The sequence below is a fragment of the Bacillus rossius genome, chromosome 3 (genome assembly GCF_032445375.1).
Source record: "Bacillus rossius redtenbacheri isolate Brsri chromosome 3, Brsri_v3, whole genome shotgun sequence".
NCBI classification, from domain to species: domain Eukaryota; kingdom Metazoa; phylum Arthropoda; class Insecta; order Phasmatodea; family Bacillidae; genus Bacillus; species Bacillus rossius.
This window is the reverse complement of record NC_086332.1, coordinates 15,792,831-15,798,390: the sequence shown is the minus strand read 5'-3', so window position 1 is coordinate 15,798,390 and position 5,560 is coordinate 15,792,831.

Genomic DNA, 5,560 nt, shown 5'->3' with positions numbered 1-5,560 from the left:
TCGGGAGCTCACAGAGACCAGCAGCCTCCACACCATGGGGAAACAGGACTTCCGCGCGGAAACTAGTATGTAGTGGAGACGTCCACCATTTCGGTAGTATAGTACGACACATCACGCGCAGAGTCAACACGACGACGTGTACGCCTTAAGAAAAGTGTCGGAGTTCATGTATGTATTTTAGTTTTAGCTTCAGAGACTTTGTTCAAAAGGGAAATGTCCGCCGCGTCACTCGTCGGGAAGAGACCTTCACTAGCAACATAATCAGTGTCGCCACTGGAAGGGGCCGCGTTAGTGCAGAAATGTCTATCCGATAACATAAATGGTCAGGAGTACGATAGCATCCGGTACCTCGTGCCAGGGCTAATAAAACACTCTAATTTGTCAGTGTATTCTTATTTCCATTTAATATGGTATCCTGGGTAGCAATAACAACCCAGGGAGTCCTTCACTCGACACGCCTCTGCCTCCGATCATGTGACCGAACCAAACCCTGAGACCAGGGGCGCAACAACTAAATTTCCTAAGGAGGGGGGGGGGGGATATACTTTTTTTTATAAAGAATCATCGATCCCCCCTATTGAAGCGAGGGGTCCGGGGGTCCTCCCCCGGGAAAATTTGTATTTCAAGGTGTAAAATGGTGCTATTTAAGCAGTTTTATTATCTAAAAATTGATTACACAGCACTTTCTTTGCCCCCATTTGCCCCCACTTCAAAGTTTCATAGGGGGGGGGGGGAAACCCATGCCCCCCCCCCCTGTTGTTGCGCCCCTGCCTGAGACCCACTTATTTTCCTTACCGACTCGCAATCTCTAAAGGGAGGCAGACAGAGTGGTGTCACCCTTTCCAGTAGGTAGTTACCTACTTGTTTTAATGCATGTTAATTGATCCTCACACAGGGTTTTCTTGTGTCTATGCAGGTTTTGCCTGGGTCATATTAGCTAGCTTTAAGCTAGGGTGTCAAATGGGGCATCAACCATGGTGTCAATTGCAGCCATGACTGGGCAATAAACCCCAGTATCACCATATGTACATGCCCTTTTTCCGCATGGTTTAAATGCAGCATGAGTAGAGTATACAGGCTTTAAGACTGAGACATACTTCGGTCTTCACCTAATGTGGACCCTTAGCCCTAACTTAGACATGTGCACCATAGTGTTCTGTGGTTGGCTGTGTTTCTGCTTGTGTTTCCATCTTCTAAATATTAAGTTAAAGTGTTCCGCAAACTTCTAAATTTGCAAACATTACATGTATAGAAGGCTAAAATTTTATTTTTATCAAATGTATCACACTTTAACTTACTGACATCGTCCGGCTGAAGGCCACCCCAAAGCCCGACCTGCAACCGCCAGTATCCGACCCCGCTAACAGAATGCACCCCTAGCCATGGCCCACCCGAGTCAGGCGAGCCCCTGAGGATCAGGTAGAACCAAGGGTCATGCTTAATTAGTTAAACACCGCGACCCCTGTTCACGAATAATCAAACATAATTTAATAAAAACTGCATTAGTAATTAAAAACCCCGCCTAAGGAAAGTACGACGCAGGAGTGCCCGAGTCACTCACGTGTGAACTTACATTAACAATTTTTTAAGTGCCCCCTTTGCGGCCTTCAGCCTGAATTAATTAGTGTTGTGTTATTGTAAATGTTACCTCCCGGTTTTTTTATGTGTAACTAGACACTGGAGCAGTCAACAAGTGACGAACAGTCTCTGGTGTGACTCTTATTATTTAAACTTAATTTAAGTAAATTTGCTAACCATAATTCTTAAAGAGTATCTGCCAATTAGATTAATCATTAATAATTAATGTACGAATTTAGAGCCACTATCAGCTTCTTGTTATTAAAATAATTTCCGAATAACAGAACTTTAGAAACTTTGGCGCGAGAGAATGCTGAGACCTTCCCTCGCGCCAAGGCCAGACGCCAGTACCGAGCGATTCGCGGACCGGGGCGGACGTGCGTTCCACGGGGAGTCATCGCCCTTTGTCTCCACAGAACATTATTGCTGGTAACTAAAGTCATTTAAACCAAATCTATTTGTTGCGTAAACTCCCCATGTGTCCCCGGTTCCTTTTACGGTGTAGGGCCTAACCCAGCCGCTTAATTATAAACTCCCCCACACTAGATATTAAGCAGGGCAGTTCACCATACGGCACGGGCCGACTCCCGCTACAATGAATTTTTTTTAACTTCGAGTACACAGGCCCCAGCGACAGCTACACATAGAGCTTGCATCTAATTTAACTGCGGACCGCGGTCCACACAGGTGGACCCGAATGCCGCCACACTAGCAATTTTCGGGATTGGCCGTTTCCAATCAACCTCCCCCTTTACCTCGACTGGCGTAAGGACTTAAATTAGTGACAGTGCGTCAGAGCACTTAGTGTTAATTTAATGTAATTTCGTAGGGTAATCCAATGTACCTCGTGTAAGTTTAAACTGTAATTCTAACTGTTGAACCGATTAAACGTCCACTCTACACACTCCGTGCGCGACGTGTCACCGACAGCATAAAGTTCAAATCTGTGTATGTTATTGTGTTGAGTCTCCTTAGCCCAGCTAGGAATCAGCATGTTATGCTGCACAGGGCCTGTGACGTGTTAACAGCCAGGGATCCCTCCAACCGCAAACGTCGCCGACAGTCCTAGCGGGCCACGCAGGGGCAACACACCCACAGAACCCAAATTTGGTTAGACGCAGAGCTAGCCTGGCGCCCTCCCGGAACATAATTTCACTAAGAGCCAGTTTCCCACTAGGATACGCGTTCAGTCTCAAACACGAGAACTCAGACGACGGGATAGTTAGCAAATTGACGTAAATTAAGTTTAAATATTAAGTCACACCAGAGACAGTTCATCACTTTCTGACTGCTCTAGTGGCACATAAAAGACAGGGGGTAATATTTACGTGGACACAACACTATAATTAATTAAGGCTGAAGGCCGCAAAGGAGAACCTCACATACTGATTAAGGTAAGTTCACACACGAGTGACTCAGGCACTCCTGCATCGCACTTTCCTTAGGTGGGTTTTTTAATTAATAGTGGAGTTGTTATCAATTTATATTTGATAATTAGTGAACTGGGGTCGAGGTGTTTAACCAATTAGACACGGCCCTTGATTCTACCTTGACATGAAGGCTCGACTGACTCGGGTGGGCCATGGCTAGGGGTGCATTCCGTTAGCGGGGTCGGATACTGGCGGTTGCAGGTCGGGCTTTGTGGTGGCTTTCGGCTGGACGACGTCAAGCTAACATAACTAACAGCTAACAGCATTGTAATGTAGCCAACCCAACCAAATGTTCATTTATTTTATTAACAATTGTAGTTAACCTAACCTATTTGAACTATAAATTAGTTTTACAAGTTTAATTCTGAAGTTATATTTAAATAAAATAAAATATAATAAAAAAGAAAAAAAAATCGGTTGTCTGTAAAGTCGGTTTACGGACGATAGTTAAACGTGACAACGTCATTACAAAACATTGATGAAATGATTGCATACTTTTATGAATAAAATTGAATCATTTTTAATGAATTATCACTATTTTGTAGGGATACAAAGGAGTGAAATAAAATCTACAATTTAATTGATAATTTACTTTTATTGCACTTATTAATTCAAATATGTTCATTACTTTAACAAAGAGATTATTTTAACTATAACTTGACGCCGACCGCCAATGCTCTTCTATGTCGCATAGACCGCTATGCCTCATCAACGTCTCGCAAAGGCGTGTGCACCGAACGCGCTCGTGCGCGCAGCAAAGTGTAGTTCGTGCGACGAGGCGAACACCAGGCAACGAGTGCTACGCCGGCGGAAGTATCAGGCCGGGTGGCATATCCCTCCGCCGCACTACAACAAATTAATTTATGTATATTTTTCCACAGGTTTTTATTAAACATTATTTTTCATCATTTAATATTTCAGTCCTTTAAAATCATGTTTCACTGTGCGCTTTGTCCCGAACCTGGCCGGTTCAGTTTCCCACGAAATTCACACGTTTCCGCGGGAGGGCTGGCGGGAGAGGGGGGTCGCGCGCGGCGACAGCGGCAGTGTCCTTCAGGAGCTCCGACAGGCCGGCAGCCTGCGCGCAACGCGGAACCATCAACCTTTGCTTTCACCGACATGTAGTTTCAATAGTATAATATTTTAATAATCGTTTACGTACAGTTCCGCGGCTGGCCTCAATCTACCATGAGGTATTTCACTTAATTAAATCAGTGCTACAAGATGAGTTTTCTACATAATAAGTGAGTACTGTGGGGAGTCTACGAGACTTTACGTCGGCGCTTCACGCCCCAACTTAGCTTACCGGCTACTTAGTTTTGGCCCGCACGGGGCAGCCAGAAGGCGACACGTGCCACCGAACGTACTAACGAATCAGTCCCTGGGACACATCTAGGTATCACGTAGAGTTGCCGGAGACACGACCTACGTGCCACTAGCCCAATATAAGAAGTGTTATGTAGTAGTGAAATGTTTGCTCGTCAAAGTGTAATCTGTCATGTTACTAACGAATCAGTCCCTGGGACACATCTAGGTATCACATAGAGTCGCCGGAGACACGGGCCTACGTGCCACTAGCCCAGCATATTAAGTGTTAGGTAATAGTGAAGTGTTTTGTTCGTCAAGATATCGTTCGTCATGTTAGAGTGTATTTTGTAACCGCCGCATCACGTGTACAAGTTCGCCCCTCACGCGCATTAAAATCGTGAGCCACCACTGAGGAAGTGAGCTGCGCGTGTGACTAGTCGCGTCGGGAAAACCGTTACGACCAGAATGGGCAGCACCATGTATAGGGCTGGGCCGTAATAAATTCATCAAATATCTTCCAGAATATTTGTGTTATTCTTCAGGCATCCCAAGTGGCCATAACAGCTCGGGGGGCCCTACTGCATTAACCTCTACCTCTAGCCACAAGGCCGAACCTTCCCTGAGATCTCGAACCCAAGCAAAAATCACGTAAAAATCATAGGAGGTAGCGGGGACGGCGTCAAACTTTTATACATGTTTGCTATTTAACTTCTTCCAATCTGTGTTATTCTGTTAAGGATAGGACGATGATAGGAAAAGTAGGAAACGAATGGGAGTGTTTCAAGGATGATGTGCCTCCAAAAAGTCAAATCGATGGTTGTTCCAATCGAGTGGAAGAGATATAGATGCGGCGCAAGCGTACAATGAGCATAACGGGACACATCGTAATGGGACAATGTGCGTTATGGGACACTTTTTCGTGCGTGCAGCCGGCGTTCATCGATTTATTAGACGTCACGTCAAAAATTCAAAAATTTATGTTTGTAAATGTTGAACCTTGCCGTTCAAAATTGTGCTCAAATTTAGAAATATCATGTATTGGCATTCTAAAATTTTATTACATGGTTCCCGAAGGAGAAATGAAATTTTTACCTGTAATCATTTGAATTTTCAAATGATTAGATTAGCTCTATTTAAAAGTACTGTAAATCTTGCGAATGGAAGGTTAAATTAATTACATTTATAATAATGTTAAATAATGTAAAACTGTATGAACAGTTGGTTTGTTTTTCTCGATTAACAGT